We start from the raw sequence: 20,896 nt of genomic DNA, 5'->3' as shown, positions 1-20,896 counted from the left end.
ATCTTAAGAAGTTACCTACAGAGGTAGACTTTTGTGGGACATTCGGCTTTCTTAAAAAGAATATAGCTATTTCAAGGAATCCAACAGCTTCCTTTCTACAAAATCAATTGCTAAAGCAAAAACATTAATATTCCTTTGATGATGATGATGATGATGATAATAATAAAAAACCACTAACATTTATTGAACACTATGTTAACACTGTTAAGGACCTTACTCTGAGAGACAAAAAAATCATTAAAATCTCGCAACAGCCATATCAGGTAAATTCCACTATTCTCATTTTACAGATGAGAGAACAAGGAAAGAGAAATTAAAAGTAACTTGCTTATTTATATAGATTAGAAATAGAGCCAAGAATTGAAAATTGGCAGGCTGGCTCCAGAACTCACACTCCTAAACACTGTACACACGGTACCCTAAAAAGAAAAGTCTCCCACCAAAGAATATTCTTTGCTTAAAGACCTTCTCTACTGTTCTCCCTATCTCTGACTTCTCCAAAATACTCAAAAGTGTTGTTATCACAACATTATATAGTTTCAGAGACCAAGGATGATCCTGTTCAATATGCTCACTTTCAAAGTGATTCTTTGTACCACTTAACATACTTCATTAACCTCTTTATCTACTTCAACCCATTCTTCTCTCAATTGAACAAAATGAGTCAATATGTATGAAAGACTAGTGTTTATTACTATTGTAATAAAATTATAAAAATAAAATTTATATTTTATTAAAATTTAATTAAAAATTTATATTCATTATGGTAGCCTTACTCCAAAGCCTTTTTATCTCATTAGGACATTTTTGCCACACTAATCACTAGAACACATAATTTTAACAGCCTAAATCTCACTCATTCACTTCATTAATATTTAACATTTAGGTTTCTAAATAAAATTGTTTTCCTGGGATCAAAATTGCTGTACTGTACCCGTATGATAAATTTTCTCCTGTAAACTATTCTGTAAAATCTATCAGATTCGAGACAATACCTTGATCCTCACAAATAAAACTATCACAGTGCTTTGGATACAGCAATAGATTTATTTTACTATCTTAAGTCCTTGGTTATGAAAAGAATTTCTCACTACATACACAAAAAAACAAGATATTATACTTTTTTCTAGTATGCATATATTAGCATCTGTAATATGAACCCCAAGTAAACATTCAATCCTTTGAAAATCAGGGTATGACTAGGTTTTCTAGTAATCAAAATGTAGAATTTTGAATCTATTCATGAAAAGTTGGTTCAATTTTTCACACCTCTTTTGCTTTTCACTAAGTAAAATGAATTCACAAACACTGAGAACACCAATTTTCAGCTCAGTCAGCTCTGTGCATAACCATCCATAATACCTTCCTATAGTATCTCTAAACTTATCCTAGTAATACAGGAAAGTCCCCAAAGCTATACTGAATAACTTCAGTCTTCAGAGGTTACATATTGCTGGGCAATTAATCTGGTTCTCTGTGCTCCCATTCCACAATGCCTTCAGAGTCTACTGAGGCACCAACAGACATAACCATTGCTAATCTTGATCTCAGACTCACGGTCTTATTTATGCAACACACATTCACTGAGAGCACCTAAAAAGGGCAAACCACTAAGCAAGAAACTAAAAGGCTAAAAAAGATAAATCAAGTCCAGACTAAAACTTTAAAGAATTACAAATTGATAAGCTATGAAAATATGCCCATACCTCTCTGCAATACACAATGGAGAATGGCAGATGCCCTAAGGGTGTAGAAGGTGCTACAATAAATTAAGGAGATGGCCCTTTGGGGACAGGGGAAGGGAGACAAGAACCACCAAGTAGCTTTATCAGAGGCATAAAAATAATTGTGAGTAAAGACACAAAATCTGAGTTTTCATCCACCAGGATGAGAAAATGATTCAGTCTGCTAGAACTGAGGTGGTAGAACTAAAGAACTGGCTAGAAATATACAATAAAATAAGGCTAATCCACACACGGATAACAATATACGCATTGTAACACGTAAAAACACCAGATCTAAAAAGTCTAATAAACTTGGGTTCAAATTCTGGATTTAACATTTACACCTAAACCTCTATTTTTTCCTATTTTGTATAATAAATATCAGTTCTGAGAATTAAATGAGATACCCACTTAACTCAGTGCCTGGCATGGCACATTCTCAGTAAAGGAGAACTGCAGTTACCACTGTTGCAATTATCATGAACATTTCTGAGATCAGGCTGAGGATTTCAAATACATAGCTGAGCTACTTTATTTCAATGAATATACAAAGCCATCTACTTAAGATGTACCATTATTTTATTAACCTTGAAGGAAGAACAGGTTGCAAATTAAACTATCACACAGTGCTTTCTTATCACTTAAAATTTTTCTTCACAGTATCAATCTCTGCCCTCAGACTGCAGGTCTGAAAAGTGTTCCCGTATTACCCCAGTATTGTCATTCAAGCTATGGACATCCCTCCTGCAAGTTCTGATACTTGCCTGATCTTCCCAAAGGGTGTAAATGAAAGAAATGACAGCAACATAAACAGAAAGGCAGAGTTTATGCACCTGCAAGGACAACTGCAACACAAATGTCACCTAGCTAAAACCAATACTCAAATGCCATTGATTATAAGACACCTCCCAATTTCAGAGATGTTACAAGGTGAAAAAAATGTTAAGTACACCTTATAAGAAATAAGGAAATAATGCAGCTTTTTCTTTTTTCCTCCCCCAAAGTCCCTTCTCCTGCTACCCACCCCCCCATCACTTTCCACCAGCATCTGCTGTTCTCCTTTCTTTTGTTCTCATCCCTTTGACTCTTCTTTCCTGCCTACTCTTTATTCATTCCTCATAGCGTCTCTCTCCCACATTCCTCGTTGCTTACCTCTGTGCTCTCCTCTAAGTAAAAAGGAAAATGCATTTCACAGCCCAGATATGTGAGACAGTGTTCTACACGAAAACCTGGCTTCTAAGCAGATTCTATTTGTGCCTCTGCCATCTTCATCCTGGGCCAGTGATCACATTAAAGCTATCCTAATGTACACCAGTGGGAATAATACATATTTGCTACTATTTTTTAAAGGTGATATAATTAATTCCTAGGAAAACAAGGAGACTTCAAGGAACTGAAATCATGGAATTATTTTCTTTTGCAATAAACATTCATAAGAAGCTATTTCAAATTTGTAACATTTAATGTTTAACATCTTTTACATTTTAACCTTTATTTATAAATATCAAAGCCTTATTTCAATAGCCTAATCAGGGAGAGAAGACAAATTCTGTTTTCTCTTTTTTGCTCTGAGGTTGTACTATACCAAACATTTACAATTTTAAGTGTCAAAATGAGCCTTTTCCTTAGAAGTCAAGTCTTATGACAGTAATGCATAGTGGGCTAACCAAGTAAAACAAACCAAAAAATACAAATTAAACTGAACAGTACCCAAAATATTCCTTTCAGGGATTTTCTATTTCTAGCTTTAAAGCCAGAGAATGTCCCCAAATCTAAGATCCTGTTAGGAAATACCTGTGACAACCTGTGTAAGTTGAGCCAGTTAATTCCCATCAATATTGCAGTTTGAGTAAATGTAACTAAATCTGGTGATCAAACACTGTGAAACTTAGATCTTAGGGGGATCATAAATAAAACAGAAAGAAAGAGGAATTATTCCAACATAACTGGAAAACAGGAGAGAAAGAAAGTAAAAAGATATATTTGTAAATAAGAATGAAGAAAAAATTAACTAGGCTGCAAATGGCTAGTGACAAAAAGTGGAAGGCTTCGCCAGTATACAAAACATCTTAGCTCTGCCTAGCTCTCGGTCCTTCCCCCACCACATACATTGCAGGGAAGTGGATAAAAGTCTTAAGGATGAGGCGAGGATAACAGCACATCATTTCTGCACATATTTTGGGAATGCTTATCACAAGCTCAAAAGAGGAAGATGACAATCTATAAACCACAATACAGTTGTTAATAAAGAACAAGAATAAGAAAAACCAAGTATTATTAAGCCAAATGAGGCAGGAAGAGGACAATTAGTTTGTGAAGCAAAAGGGAAAGGCCCCAGAATGAATGCCAAACAGGGAAAGAATGAATACAGGGCTACAGCCCTGCTGCTAGAAGGAACCCTATGTGCAGTGTAGAGTTCTAAGCAGAAAGACACGTCCAAAGAGGAATTTCAAGAAGTCACAAATGGCAACAGCACATGACTAAGTAGGAGACTTAATTCAGGAGGCAGAGGGTAGATGGAATATATGGTAGAAATCCAACTATGACAGGAGGACACTCCAGCACAGTGGTACACAGACCAGGACAGGGATGGCAGTAGAGACAAAAATGAAGTGATGTGATGGGCATTACAAATAAAACATCAACAGGATTTGGTAACTACCCAGAAGAGACCAAGGGCAAACAAGAAAGGTAACGGTTTAAAAGCTGAAAAATAAAGACATCACTTACCTAAAAAGGACAATTCTAGGTCTAGCCAAGAGGAGGCTGTGGAGGGCTGGGAGCAAGTAAGCACAGATGCACGTCCTGGCAATAGTGAAACTAAAGCTCAAGAGAAGAGGGATGTGTAGATTTGGAGGACCATAGCAACAGAAGGGAGAGCTGACTCTGAGAGGGCAGGTTTCCTTTACTCAAAACCGGCTGAGTATCTAATAAGCCAAAAAGTCAGGCTGAAAAGACACTATCTGTAGTATCAAAGATCTTAAAAAGTAATGGAAAGAAGAGAAGGTGTTGTGAACAGCTTCATATGCTGGTTAGTACACCGCTTCATTTTCTTCTAGATTTACTTTTGTATGATAACCAAGAAAGATGAGCCATTAAAGTAAAATTAAAAATATGTACAGCAAGCAGAGAAGGCCAGTAACTGAGCAGGCAGGAATGTATGCTACTTCTTATACCAGAACTTGGTGGGACTTGAGAAAATAACTATGACCTATTACCTGCCATACCTTGGAAGTTTATAGTCTACCTCTGTTTATAAGACCTGACTGGATGACTTTTTCATTACAGTGGGTTTTTTTTTTTATTTCTTAGAGAAATGACTGCTCCCCAGAGCTAAAAAACAAAAACAAAAACGAACAGGTAACAGTAAGATTGAGAAATCCTTGTGTGTTAAGTTCCCTGAAATTCTTCTGCAAACTTTCAATTAATAATGCAGAGTACCTTGGATATACAAAGAAAAAGCAGTGGTACCTCAGAGATATATTGAGAACATTATACACATTATAAAAGTAAGAAATATCATGCATTACAGAAGAATCTAGCATATTACAAAACACACACACACACACACACACACACACACACACACACACACACATTAATTCTATTTCAGCTCAAGCATCCCTTCTTCAGGAAGCCTTCCCAGATGGTGATGCACAGACAAAACCCCCCTCTTAAACACTCTTACTGCATCACATAACTCTACTTTGTAGCACTTAACACACTATATTTTTACATTTATCTGTCCAACTCCGTAAGAGTACAAATTCTGCATGAATGTATATTAGAGGAACCATACCTATTTTCACTCATCACTGTAAGCCCGGTGATACACATGCTCAAGAAATATTTGTTTAATAAATGAAAGAGAATGAGCACAAAAAGCTTTTGAAAGGGCCTTAGCTGAAGGGGTAGGGTACTTCTCACTTTCTGCTTCATACAATTCTTTACTTCTTAAAACAAACATACTTCCAATATATTCAGGGGAAAAAACAAATTTTAAAACCAAAGTGCAGCTATACCTCACCCATATTAAAATCCTTACTAAAGAGAGGACTTGTATGTCAAGAGACATTCATATTTCAAAAAAATTATCTCCAACAGCTCTATCTAGGACTATTCAAATTTGGAAGCTGAAATTTAAGAAAAACCAATGAGAAACTAGGGGCAAACACTTTCTGCTCTCAAAAAATATTAGTAAGAATTCATCTTTCAAAGGAATTTATCTTCCTATACTGGAATGTCTTTTGTACCTCCGAGATTTTACAAAGGCCATTCTCTGCCCAAACCACTCTCGTCAAGCCCCAACCACTAATTTCCAAGCTCTCTTGGCATTCAGACTTCAGCTTCAGTGTCATCCCAGAGACCTTCCCTGATCACCTCATAATCCTATATAAAGTAGGTGTTCCCCAATCCCTCATCTAATACCATGTTCATTTCCTTCAGTGTATAAATCAATTTGTAAGTGTTTGCTGACTTACATGATTTTTATCTCTCTCACCAGAGAATAATCTTTAAGAAACACTACTAAGCATATTCAGAGGACCTTTGAAATTTATTCAAGTAATTCATTCAGAAGGATCTTTTCTGAGGTAGCATTCCAGGAGCTGGGAATATACACATGAATAAAGAGACCCAAAACGCTTGTCCTCGGTAGATTACACTCCAGAGGAGGTAGACAGAAAAGGCAATAAATAAGCAATACTGTAGTTTGTTCGGGGAAAAGTGCTAGGGAGAAAAATAGAGCAGAGGAAGGTGAATGGGAAGTGTGGTGGGAGAGGTGTGATTTTAAATAGGGCAGCTGAGGTGGGCCTCACTTAAGCAGACACCAAGGGAATCAAAACATGAAGGAAACAGGAGCAAGACAGGCAGACATCTGGGGGAAATCATGGCAGGCAAATGCAACAGGCAATGCAAAGATCTCAAGGTGGGAGCACGTCCGGCACATTCTGAGAACTGCCAAGACCAAGGTAGCATGAGAATAAAGTGAACGAGGAAGGGAAAATAATGAATGGGGTTCAGTAGGTGAGAGACCCAGATTGGACATCCTGCATATAAGGGCAATGGCTTTTACTGTAACTCAAATGAGGACCCATTTGAGAGCTCTGAGTGGAGACAGGACATTTTCTGACAAACATTAAAGAACTAACTACTCTGGCTGATGTGTTGAGAATAAACAGCAAGGGTAAAAGTGGGAGACCAGTTCAGAGTTGCAGTAAGCTAGGTGAGAGATGATAATGGCCTAGATCCGAGTGATGGCAGTTCAGTGGGGAGTAGACAACTTCACATGCATTTTAGGGAATAGTGAGTTTCCTGATAGAAGAGATACGGGGAATGTGAGAATGTGAGAACGCAGGCGTCAACAATGATTCCAAGGTGTCAGCCCTGACAACTGGAAGAACAGGATTTGTCATCAACTGATTTGGGGGAAAAGTGATAACAAAGCTAAAGGAAGATCAGGAGTTACATTTTACATACATTAAATGTATAAATAAAATGTTATTAAGCTTCACCAGGCTTCCATTTCAAATGAAATCATATTAATATGAAAACCCAAAGATCCTGTTCTTACCTCAAGATACCTAGGTAGGACCTCCTGACCAACTCCCAGAAGATATACACAAACCACCCTCCAAACTCATCCTTAGAGACACACACACACACACACACACACACACACACACGCACGGTTCGTGCCCAGACTTGACAAAACAATTCACAGAAACAGCTCCTTCACTTTCTGCTCCAACACCTCTCCAACTGCTTCAATCCAAAGTAAAAGGCAAGCGACCAATCCAAAAATTTCATCCAACACTGTTAGTCAAAACAAAATCTCCTGAGCACATCAACCCATGCAAATAAATGCCCATACGGTTGGGTCACAACCCACCATGATCTCAGCCACGCCTGTACAAAAGAATTACAGATGGGGGTCCTAAGGAAACGCATTTCTCATAACCATCCCACAAAATTCAGATTCGTGAGGTTTGAGATTAGAACCCTACCTCCCACCATGAAAACAAGAGTCTTAGGGTTTACAGCAGGTCTGAGAAACAAGGTCCTTAGAAACATGTAAAGAAGTCACTTGCAAAGGTAACTGTTTTTGTGGCTGGTGGGGGTAAAGCTCTAAAAATATCTTACCCTTATGGCTCTAACATCAATAGTAGTCACCATGTAGCACCACCAGTGTCAAACCAATCCTAGATCCAGACATACAATTACTAAAACACGTAAGCCACATCCCTGGCTGCAGGCAGAGAAGAGAAACAAACCAGGACCAAGTTTGCCCACAAGCTTGCTTGCTTTCTTTCTTTTTTCAAATTTTTTTTAGTGTTTATTTATTTTTGAGAGAGAGAGAGAGAGGGAGACAGAGCATGAGCGGGGGAGGAGCAGACAGAGAGGGAGACAGAATCCGAAGCAAACTCCAGGCTCCGAGCTGTCAGCACAGAGACCGACGTGGGGCTCAAACTCACGGACCGTGAGATCATGACCCAAGCCGAAGTTGGACGCTTAAACGACTGAGCCACCCAGGCACCCCTCCCACAAACTTTCTTGATTCAGAAATCCTACTATTCTTTATGGGAACATCTATGAGGAAGAGGGGATACAACATGGGCACCAAAATAACTTTCCTAGAGAAACATTTAAATCACTACTTTTCCAAATCGTGGCTCTCAATTTCCAAAGATACCAAAAATTCTCACAGTAGATTTCAAAGCCAGTCAGGAGCTGAACTCATGTTCCCTGACACTTCTCACAGATTATCTTGCATAGTCTCTCTTTGTGCCCACACAAGTCTCTACGTTTTTATCTCCCACATCCAGACTTCTGTTTCCCAGTTTTTAATCACTCTTTAAACTTCACCTGCTCCTCTAAGTCCTCTAATTAAGCAGAGCCTGATCTAGATGTATACTCACCCCCACAGAGCCTGCAAGATTTCCTCTATTACTACCAGATGTGTTTGAGTATACTTGTACAGGCCTGTAGGCACAGGAATAGACACAGAGCTGGTCAATCATTATGGTGCTTTCCTTTAAATTATAAAATTGTCAAGGGATACCAAATCATTACATTACCAAATGTGTCTCTGGAGCACCAAGCACTAACCTGAGTACACAACGCTTTAGGAAGACGGTCTCCACATACCTCATGTGCACCCCAGAGTTCAAGTCACCTACTCAGAAGAAAAGGGAGCAAATATGGCTCTGGATACCTTTTCAGCTGTTGTCATCATTCATTTAATGTACACTCAGCTCCAAAGAGTGGAAATGGAAATGGTCAGTGAGTTAAGTAGGTACTCACTTAAGTGGGCAGAAAGAGGTGAATAAGGGGGAAAAAAACAAAAGACTAGCTTTTAAATATTTCCACAGTACCCCCTTTTCCTGGGAACACAGAAACCAGAATAACTAGATCTCAAGTTATACAGCCCACCAGATAGGATGCAAGGCAGATCCTGACACATCATGAAAACAAAACTGAACAAAACAAAACTTGCCTTGAAAGCACCAGCCATATTCTGAGATCATAGTTAAATGGGCAAAGTGTAAGGCACTTCTCAGGACTCCAGGTGCTAAGCTCAGAGAAAAGTGCCATGGTGACACTAGCTTCTTTTCTTACTGTTATTTTCAGCAGTAACAAAGTAACACATATATACAGAAATCAAAAGGGGAAATCCAGTTCAAATCAGACAACAGATCAAACCATTGTCAGATTTTCAGAGTATACTCCTCTGTAAATTGGATGAACATTACAGAGACTAGTACACCAGAGAATTCAAAAGCAAAACCTGTTCACAAAATGTACTTTAACAACTAGCTTCCAAAAGTGAATTTCAATTTTTCTCTTGCCCATACAGAACTGTCTGATAATTCTTTCTTCTAAAATACTGTCACAACCAAGTCAGGAATATCACAGTAAAAGCAGGAAGAAAAGTCACTGAAACCACCTCCCTCCTAAAATGGGGCCAAAAATGTCTCCAGCTAGCTGCCCAAGACAAACACAAACAAACAAAAAACATTGAAGAGCTGGAAACTAGGTGATTATTTATGAAAAACCTACTAACTCTGTAATTACCCCCTCTTTCAAACAATAAAAATATTAGAATGTAAACGTGATGTACGAAAATGGGAAATTAGCTGGTCCTGACAACAATCAATTCTTCAAAACGAACTGTGTATCTTAACCTTCCAACTAGTACACATACTTCTCGGATTCAGAGTTCTAGATAACGACAATAAACTAGATAATCTAACACTAAAAATTTCAATTACTGTTATTCTATTAGGTTTGGAAGTGGAAAAACAAGGTGTGAAAAGACATGGATAGGCTTCCTGGGGTCGTGCACCATCTTCTTTGGTGGGAAAGCACCCTATCTCCCTGCAGCCTTCCTGGGTCGTAGCCTTCCAGATAACTCTTCTCTCCAGAATAATCAGACTGATGGAGTTACAAATCATCTCTCAGGCTGCAACTGTCCTTTATAAAAGGAAATCTTCAATGTCTTTGACCTTGAGTCAAGCGGCACACCCATCAGATATAAGGCACTGGTAACGTGAAAAAATAAATTATTTTGGCTTCCTCTTTGTGATTAGTATGGAACATACACACACAAAGAGAGAGACACGTGGGGCGCCTGGGTGGCTCAGTAACTTAGGCATCCGACTTGGGCTCAGGTTATGATCTCGTACTTTGTGGGTCTGAGCCCCACGTCGGGCTCTGTGCTGACAGCTCAGAGCCTGGAGTCCACTTCGGATTCTGTGTCTCCCTCTCTCTCTGCCCCTCCCCAACTCACTCTCTTCTCTCTCTAAATAAACATTAAAAAAAAAAAAAAAAAGAAAGAAAGAAAAATTTAAAAAAAGAGAAATGAACACAGATCCTCCAGAAGTAAAGAGAACAGGCAAAAATGATAAACCAAAGGAATAAAGGCAGCTATATCCTAAAGTACACTCAAGCAGACTCTGAAATTTATCCAAATGTGTGGCTCACTGCCTAAACCAACATATACATCTGGTAATAATAAACACTGATAAGTCATAAACAAAAAGGGCTTTCTTAATTCACACACTCTACAAACTACTGGTAACATTAAAATTTACATAAAGCACTATCAAACAATATGTGTAAAATAGATTTTTTAAGATAGCATTAGTATTTCAATTTACATTACTAATAAGTGAAAAACTGGTATTTTACTGTTTGGTCTTCAAAAACAGAGAATCCAGTATCTTTGATTTGACCAAGTTACAAATCTGTTTTCAGTAGACAGAGAAAACATATTGCCTCTGTTTAACGCAAAGGACAAAAAAGATCATCACTGCAAATCATAATGTTTGGGTTCATGATGAAAACAGGAAACAGACAGGCTGCCCAGGTATAATTATGGTTATAGTGTAATGTGCCTTCAGGTTCAGCCAAGAATTAAAACTCAGTGAAGAGTAAGCAGAATTTACTTGCCTCTACCTTGCTACAGAAGGCAACTTTTAATAATACTTCCAGCAACATGTTACATAACTAACAGTAAACAACATCTGATTCAAACCTCATTAGTAACAACATTCTGCCACTGTCTCCCACTGAAATTAATAGCTGACTTTGCCAGAGGGGAAAGAAATGCAGCACATATCAATCTACCCATTTCTGTGGCGCCTACCGAGGTGAACCAGACGAGTAGATAATACCAGCAAATCTGCACGTATTCTACAAAAATATTTTATTCTTTTTTCAGTCCACTGCTGACTTTCCTTTTTACCACACCGTATCATATGGATGCATTTAAAATCTAAGAGGAAAGTCAGTTGAGAATGTTCACCTAACTTTTGCTGCCGATCTCAGCTATTTCAAACCTGAAAGGAATGGAAGGATAAATAATGAATGAAATTTTGTAACAAAGATACAGGGTAACATTCATGCGATAAAAACACCCAGGTGAAAAAGAAAGGCACACTGACCAAGGGATCTGCAATAGAGAGGGAATATAGATCTACAAACAAACAAAACAAAAATTAAAATTTAAAACTCTAAAACGTATTATGCACCACTTTTGTGAAGGTTATATTTTGGTAAATTGTCTCTTATGACGTGTGCATTCTTGTCATCTTGGGGTTCCCCACAGAGGGAAAAAATAGTTACCAAAGAAGGAGTAAAAGAAAAAAAAGAAAGTTGTACAAATCTGTAAAATAATCCCTTACTTACTGACTCTGGAACACACTAATTTCACAACAGTATCCTGATCAATACCAAACTGTCACACTGTGTCTAAGAACTGTTTTGCCTACAACGGCCACTTCCACATTGACACCTTGCAGAAATCTTAGAACTCCTTTCAATTAAAATTGAAAACTAACTCGCTCCGGGCAATTCGGGTCCTCTTAAGGAAATTCAAGCGCTCTGTTTAAAAAGAACTTAAATAATTTTTAAAACAACAACCCAAGCATCCTTTACTCTCAACTTCTGTGAGGCCAAGCCACGACCTCCACCTACCCAGCCTGTTGCTAGATAAGAGCACTTTAGGCAGTGCTAGGCAACAGGCATGATGTGACAAACCCAACCAGACTTCAAAACTTTTTCCACAGAAAGATAAGGTAAACAAGATATACTTAGCACCACACCCATTTAAACGCACAAGCAGCCAGGAATGTCCCCCCCCCCTCGCCCCCCCACCACCCCAACAACTCTTAGACCTCCAGCTGGTCAGGAAACAATGTCTCTGCAATCAAGATAGCGATCTGGCCCAGGGTGTTCAGGCATTCCTCACCTCCAGGCTGGCCTACAGCTCCATTCTCCAATGCCGTCAAAACCAGAATTGGAACATTTTGTTAGGAATCGGGCAAACGTCCAAATACCCGGACTATCCTCGCCCCAGTTCTTTTTTGCAACCAAAATCTGTTTTGGCTACTGAGCATGCTCCAACTTAAGACAGGCGCCACATGGGAGTTTTCAAAGCTTAGGCTCCAAACTCCACGTAATAAGAGCAGCTGAAAGGGGAAGAGAGGAAAACGGGCGGGGGAGGGGGAGAGCCCGGAATATGAATTTGAGTACTGATATTAAAGTGAAAGACCGGGCAGAGGCTGAATGTGCAAAGAGGCACGGCTTGGCGTTCTCCTTGCAGCAGTGCAGAAGTTAACACGAAGGGGAAGGAATCTTTGCAATGGTGAAAACTGGCACGGCAACGGGCAGAAACCAGGTCTAACTACCAGCTGAGTGCAGTAGCAGGTCGCAAGTGCCCAGAGTGTAATTCCCACCGATAAGCGTGGATCCTTATCTTTGAAACACAAAGCGACGGCGGCACGGATTCACCAAGCCATTGGACAGCTTTGCAGTGTAGCAAGCAGACCGGACGGCTCGACCGAGCACGGCGATCCTACCAGGGGTGTGACTGAGGGTGGTGCTTAGATGAGGTAGAACAAACCGCTCCTCTGGACACAAGCAGCGCCGGGATTCCCCCCCCCCCCCGCCCCCACCGCTCCTCCTCCGCCTCGAGGGCGTCCCGAGCGCCTCCCTCCACAGTCCGGGCGGCTACGGCGGCGCAGGAACAAGGCCAGCCACGGGACGCCCCCGGCCGCTGCACGGCCTCCGCAGCGGGACGGGCCGCCCCATCCCCGGCCGCCCGAACCTCTGCAGGCCGGGAGTCGGCCTACCTCTCCCGCCCCGCAGGCCCGGGCGGTTTCCGTTCCGCCCGCGGCCCAGCGCCCCCACCTCGGCCGGAGTCCAGCCACTCGGGCCTGAGGGCGAGCTGCGTCGCGGAAGAAGCTGCAGCCCCCGGCCCGGCTCGCCCGCTCGCCCGCCCTGGGCCCCACACTCACTCACCCGCCGGCTGGACGCACTCCCCCGGCGCCGTCGCTGCGCTTTGCCTCAGTGCAACTTTATTAGCAGCTCGGCCGCGAGACACGCGCACGGCGCCCGCTCGCCCAGGACCCGGATGAGGGAGGGAAGGAGCCGGGGAGGACGCCGCTGGGGTCTGCGCATGCGCGTCAGGGGTCGAATGACCGCTGCGGTGCCCGAGGGAAGGAAGCCTCCGCGCCTGGCTCCGCGCGGCCAAGTCCAGCTTCCGATCCGCCGGAGGCTCTCGCGGCAATGGCCAGCCCCCGAGTGGGAGTCGGTCAGCTCCCACCACCACAACGGCCACTAGTAGTCTCCACTCACCAAAGCAGCCCAGAAGATAACAAAATAAAACTATTGCCCTCGATAGGGACAATTGCGGATTTTCTCAACTGCAAAAACTGTTAAAAAAAAAAAAAAAAAAAAAGATCTTCCGACACAAGTTTGCTGCTTTCATTGATTTTTAAAGTAACTATATAAATCTAGGTGAAGAGAGTCCTCTTCACTTAGATCTTTCTATGAAAACTAGCTTCAAAACAAACTTGAGAACAGTTTCTTACTCAAGGCAGCCCTGAAACAGCTCCCATTTGGAAATCTTGGAGCCTCTACTTTCCCAACCCCTTTTGAGTGCCTGAACTTGGAGTTCCCGGAAGTAGGACCGTCCATGTTGGGAGATCAACCCCAGTAGTTCGGGATACACACGCCCTTCTGGACAGGTGAGGCCAGTGAGGTGCACAGAGGTCACCAGTAGGCTGGCATCTCTCCAATCCGCCTCCTGGGACAAGAATCTAAGTCTCTTAGTCATTGGGGCTCTTCTCATTGTTCTTTCCCTCAAAATTCCCCAAAGCGGCAGCATTTACCAGACTATGATGATGGCACTACCTAGGGCACCCATGTGGAAGAGTACTAGTGAAGAAAGACTTTTAAATGTTCTTATTTTAAGAGATCAATACTGGTTTTCCAATACTCCACCATAGGTTTACTTTTTAAAGAAATTAATCTAAGTAAAAATCAAAATTGGAGTCCTTTCCAAATCCTCTCCCTCATAGCCTAATCCAATCCATCATGAAATCTTATTGACTTTACCTTCAAAACATATGCCAAATCTGACCATTTCTCACTGCCTCTATTATCACCTCTGTGGCCTGAGCCAGCATCATCTCACACAAATGAGCAGCTGCTATTTTGCTCAGGGCCCCAGCAGTTTGTTTCCACGGTGAGAAGACAAAGTAAATGTTGCCGAAGTCTCTGCATAAGGGGTGGCCAATCTCGAATGGGACAGAGGCCTGGTGAGGAAGTGTAGTGGGCCAGGGTGGGGACCCAGAGAGTGCCTGTTCTGATCAAAGGGACAGCTGCTGTTCCACTCCAGCCGACCACCACTGTAGGGAAACAGAATAAGGGCCAGTGTTGGCAGATCGTCGGATTTTTCAAAAACAGTTGGAAATCTGGATTTTAATGCAAAAAAAAAAAAATCTCTGTTATCTAAAAGCTTAGCCACTTCTCTCATTCTTTCTCACTTCTTCTCCCTTTCTTAGACACGCTGGAGGCCAATTCTCTCCAAGCCAAGCAAAACAAATCCATGGTCCTGATTTAGTCCTATTGACCATTGGTTTGCAGTCTCGGGTCTACATCTTAAACCTCTTTACTACACCATAAATTTTGTGAAAGTAACGTCTGTGTACTTTAACTCTTTGTCACACTCACTGATTATTTGTTGGCAATTCAGAACTTTCCAGCCCTTGGAAGGCACATATTTCTGGAGCCTGCATGGCTTTACAACTCCCAGAAGTGCCTATAACCCTGCCTTGGAGGGTGCCTTTTTTTTCCCTCAGAACTGATGTTTGCAGAGTGTTTTGTTGAACATTGTAAGACATAACAATTTGGTTTAAACATTTTGTACACTAGAGCCATTCCTCACTTCAAACAGCTAGTAAAATCCTCCCCCAAACTGTTGGCCATCTTACAGTCACTGCACATTATATAAGGAACAATTTGTGATTGCAGGATTCCTTTTAATGCTCACATTTGTAATCTTAAAGCCAACAGTTGTGTTTCCTGAACCATGTACACACCTACTGATCACAGCAACCAGACTCCAACCTCTCCAAGTTGCTATGTGAGCTCAGCTTAGGTCTGAAGTGGGAAGAGATGATACCATAGAAGAAGGAATGGATGGGGCGCCTGGGTGGCTCAGTGGGTTAAGTGTCCGACTTCAGCTCAGGTCATGATCTCGCGGTCTGCAAGTTCGAGCCCCGCGTCAGGCTCTGGGCTGATGGCTCAGAGCCTGGAGCCTGCTTCCAATTCTGTGCCTCCCTCTCTCTCTGCCCCTCCGCCGTTCATGCTCTGTCTCTCTCTGTCTCAAAAATAAATAAATGTTAAAAAAAATTAAAAAAAAAAAAAAGAAGGAATGGAAACTTGAACAGCACAAAAATGCCTCTCAAAGGACTGAGAAATTACCTAGGCTCAAAGGGTATAGAAAATCAGACAGATCGCTAAATATCTAGATAGTTGAAAAGATTATCAAACGGGGAATGAACAGGCACACCAGAGCCATAGGAATGGAATAAGGAAGTTCCTGTTTTTAACTATCAAATGGATTCTAAAAACAAATGTAGAATGGGATGATCTGAACAAATAGACGTAGTCTCAATGGGGCATCACAATAGATAAACTGATTTAGCATTCCCCCATGAGAGCAGATAAAAGCAGCTTCAAACTTCAATCTTACTATACTTGCAGAGAAAGCTATTTGTGGATAATTTAGGCCAGTGCTTCTCAACCAGAGGCGACGGTCCCATCCCAGGGGAATATTTGACAATATTTGAAAACAACCATGACTGTCACATACAGGAGGGTGGTGCTAATGGCATCTACAGGGTAGAGGCCAGGGAAGCTGCTAATTTCTCTGTGATATACAGGACAGCCTCCTTCTACCAAGAGTTATCCCGTCCAAAATGTCGCTACATACATTATTTTTTTTCATGTTTTAAAGTTTATCTATTTATTTACTTTGAGAGAGAAAGAGAGAGCACACGAGTTAGGTAGAGTCAGAGAGAGAGAGAGACAGAGGGAGAGAGAATTCCAAGCAGTCTCCACTCTATCAGCACAGAGCCTGACAGGGGCTTCAACTCACAAACCGTGAGACGATGACCTAAGCCAAGACTCTGATGCATAACCGACTGAGCTACCCAGGCGCGGCTGTATGTATTGTTTTAAGCCCCAGATAGGTTTTCTTTAATTGGGGTTGATGTTTAGGGAGAAAATGGGCCCTTTGCTTGAATTTTTCTAATAAATAAATAAAAATAATTGCTTTAATTATTCATTAGGTGAAAAGGATCAGCCAGAATGTTTAGTTCATGACCTACTCCCACCTTGAATTTTCCAGAACCAAAAAGGAAGTAATTTTCAGGAAATAGGGGACCACATATGGAACATGAAGAACTGGAATCATTAATTCAGTGTTTCCCTATTTTTAATTTTTAACTGAAGGGTAATTGAGGCCAACTGATTTTGGTGCCAATATCCTTAATAAATATGTCATTTCCATGCTTTGCTACAGCTCAGAAGATTCTCCCTAAATGCCCAACGCACACCCACTAGAATTGGAAGAACGTGATGGTGTTTCGAGGAGTCACTCGGCATAAAAGGATCAGTGAGTGACCACAGAGATGCGAAGGGTCCCACCTCATAGCCACCTCCGAGACACTCACTTCCTCCGACAGTCATGGCAAGTGGACCTCAGAGGAAGAAATGCCTGAGTTTGAGTGACTCCTCTGGACAGTGTCCTGGAAATGATAAAGCTTCCTCTCCAAGTTCTGTATGTTCTTCAACGGACAGACTAGCCCCACCCCCAAGCCTTCATACTGGAAACGGTGCAGGAGGCAGAGCTAAGTGGAGAAAAGTGCCGAGAAGCATGAGATCTCGAAGAAACAGTGTGCAAAATTCCGAGAGAGAAAAAAATCATCACACAAAGTTTCCCAAATAAACTTCACGTTACAGAGCTAAGGTTCTGTGTGAACCAGAGAATACACTAAAGTGATTTTATTCAACATTTGAAAGGATTTTTTCCAGGGGTGCCAGGGTGGCTCAGTCAGTTAAGCAACTAGCTCTTGATTTCGGCTCAGGTCATGATCCACAGTCTTGAGATCAAGCCCCACATCTGTCTCTGTGTTGAGAAGGGATCCTGCTTGAAATTCTCTCTCTCTCTCTCTCTCTCTCCCTCTGTGTGTGTGTGTGTGTGTGTGTGTGTGTCCCTCCCCTGTTTGTGCTCGTGCTCTTTCTCTCGCTCTCAAAATAAATCAATATTTTTTAAAAAGGACTTTTTTCCAGTAAAATTTGAGTGTTCTGTGGTGAAATGATTCCTTAATAGTCCACAGACCCTTTATTTTCACAACTCAGATGTTGAGGGTCTTCATATACTGAAAAAAAGAAAAGTAAAATAAAAAAAAAAATGACAACTGCCTCACGGAAAGCCCAGGAATCTCCAGGTCATAGACCCCTTGAAGCTTCAGGGACCGGATGTGAGAAACTCTGTGACTCCCCCATCCCCTGGAATGAATATGCACATTTTTGTGTATATCCCTACCTACACATTTTCTGCCGAAAAAGTCCATAGTTTTCATCAGCTTCTCAGAAGCTTGCCTGATCCCCAAATGCTTGCAGATGCTTAAAGCACCGGTGACTTTACGTGCGGTGCAAATTTAATGTGTCCATTTTAAGTTCTCTTCTCTTCTCTTTTTCAGAGCAACATAATTGGGAGATTCCTCTCTAGGGAAGACCGCTTGATGCAGAGTGTAGGAACCTGGCTTGCCTGTCTCCAGCCATCTGCTACATTAAAGAAGGCCTCCTATGGCTGGAATCCAAAACACAAAATTAAAAGGGTTGCTTGCACCCAGCGTCGTAAAACAAAGAGGCTTTCTAAAGCAGGGCTTGGAGGGAACACTCATTTCTTCCTGACTTAAACAGCATCTGTTCCTCCTGACGGCAAACGCCCTCCAAGTTAACTCGATGGAACGCCACAGTTCTACGTTCTCAATTTTCATCCTCAGAGACATAGTCTCAGATGAGCTAAACCACACGTGCATTCTGCCACAAATGCAGAGCAGCAGGTGAAAATCTGGGAATGCTATGAAATTGCAGGGACGGAAAGGAGACAGAAATTCACATTCCCTCCAATGCCTTTTAACTGCGTAAAATCTTCGTCAGGAGAACTCTGAAGCCACACTTCCGGGTTTGAACACCAGCTGTCTCCCTTACTCCCTATGTGACTCTGCACAGGTTCCTGAACCAATCTGTGCCTTAGTCTCCTCGTCTGTAATTCCCTAATGGGAATTGCAGTAGTATCAAGTTAATAGAATTATTATGAAGATTCAATAAATAGAAACTCCATAGGCACTTAGAACAGTATTGCAATGGAAGGCATGTATTTTCACAGATACACCAGCAACCTCTAAAACAGTCCTAAATTCATTTGTTACATAAAATGTGCCTTCATCTTACCCAACAGTAGACCCTCTTCTCTTCTCACCATGGTAGGTGATCTCATTCACCCTCAAGCCTATGGTACTCTCTTTTGCAGACTATTCCCAAATTTCTGTTTCCATCTTGGACTTGGCTAATGAACTCCAGACCGTTGAACTCCCTTCTAATGTCTCTACTGCACTGCAGTAATTGTGGATTTTGTCTGCCTGCCATACTCCCCAAACCCCTTTCTCCTGCTTCCTTTGTGATACCATTCCTCTTCGATATTAAGCATGGTCCCAAACTCCCCACCCCAGAGATGGGCATACGACCTAGGAGGGTTATCCTAGTTTCCCACTAGTCAGTCCATCATGAATGGTTCATAGGTGGACATATGACCCAAGCAAAGTAACACGTATTAGCTCTCAGACTGATGTATGGATGTTGGGAGAGAGAAATCTTCCTTACTGTTGCTGCTAAGCTAAGGCTGAGTCTGAGGCTGCCAGAGGCCATCTAACCACCAAGTAGAGGGAATTCACTTGGCGATGAATCCCAAAGAGTGAAGCACAGCTGAAATACAGAGGAGAAACCATGACAAAAATCCCTTGATCTGGCTATGCCTGAAGCTCTAAAGATCTTTCTTTGACTTCCCATTACATTAGCCTATATATTCTGCTTTTGTTTAGCTGGGTAGGCTTGTACTGCTTGTAACTTCTGCCCTTGGCAGTCTCACTGGATTTATCAGGTACACATTTGAACTCCTGATATTTGTCATCCTTCCTTCCCAGTCTGGTCCTACTCCTATCTCCCCCACATCAATAAATGGCAACTCCATTTACACAGTTGCTAATATCAGGCAGCCTTCTGTAGTAGATTCGATTATTGTCCTAAATCTTCACCCCTTCCCTGTTGTGGAATTATATACCTGCACCTTTTCCCACAAAACTTTGCACTAACTTTCTCTAGAGAACGTGGAGTATACTTGCTTCTTTGTGCCTTTCATGTTGATTTTGGCCAGTAGATATGACATGAACATAATCTTTAGATGTGCTTGACAGTTTGACTTGGCATTCGGCACTTTTTCCATCTACCATCGGAAAAATAGGCCCCAGGTAGCCGTCGGTCCAAGGATGATGAAAATACACATACACAAGAGCTGATCCCAAACCGTAGCCCAGAGCCTACCTTGCCAGACCTGCATCCTGATACACAGCCATCCATGATGATTCAGGGACCCAAGAGTGAAAAGTTAGTGTTTGCTCTTGATCACCACTGAGATTCTGGGTTTGTTTCTTATGCAGCAATAGCCAGCTAAAGCATTCTTCACTTACCCCTACTTCTCATCCTCATTTATTTGTTCATTTATTACCTCTCTCATTCAACAATATGACAAATATTTACGGACCACGTACTACATATCAAGTGTATTTTGGGCACCAGGGAAAAGACATTAAACAACATAGACAAAAATCCCAGCCTTAATAGAATAAACAGGTATTTTTTTTTTTAAATCAAAAGTACAATTTAGCATGTCATCTGGTAAAAAGTACCTGGTAGAAAATTAAAATCATAAATGGGGGACAGAGTGGGTACCTGGATGAGGAAGGACAATGGCTGCCGTGTTGATGAAATAGTCAGGGTTAAATAGGATCGCCTCCCACTTCCAATTCAGTATAAAGTCGTATCATTCCTACCTTCAAACCAGATCTAAAACCTCTCCATGTCTCTCTGTGTCTACTATCTACAGACAGTCAGGTCCAGTCGCTACCATTTCTCTCTGGACTCTCTTCTGCTCCCACCCAGCCTTGCTCCAGTCCCTTGACCACCCAACAGCTATTACATGGTGAAAATGTAAATCAGATTATGATCCCTGTGGAATTAAAGCTCTTCAAGGTCTT

At 41.6% G+C, this 20,896-nt stretch overlaps 1 protein-coding gene across 1 annotated transcript in view; it reads right to left on the bottom strand.

Moving 5' to 3' along the window:
• SMAD5 (SMAD family member 5) overlaps positions 1-13,660 on the bottom strand; it is a 49,508-nt gene extending 35,848 nt beyond the window's left edge. Inside the window, exon 1 of the mRNA XM_006927618.5 lies at positions 13,527-13,660. The gene's annotated coding sequence lies outside the window, so the exon portion shown is untranslated. The remainder of the gene's footprint in view (positions 1-13,526) is intronic.
• Positions 13,661-20,896: the final 7,236 nt, after the last annotated feature.

The sequence above is a fragment of the Felis catus genome, chromosome A1 (genome assembly GCF_018350175.1).
Source record: "Felis catus isolate Fca126 chromosome A1, F.catus_Fca126_mat1.0, whole genome shotgun sequence".
NCBI classification, from domain to species: Eukaryota; Metazoa; Chordata; class Mammalia; order Carnivora; family Felidae; genus Felis; species Felis catus.
Note: the sequence above shows the minus strand (reverse complement) of the source record. Positions and strands in the feature narration are given on the sequence as shown.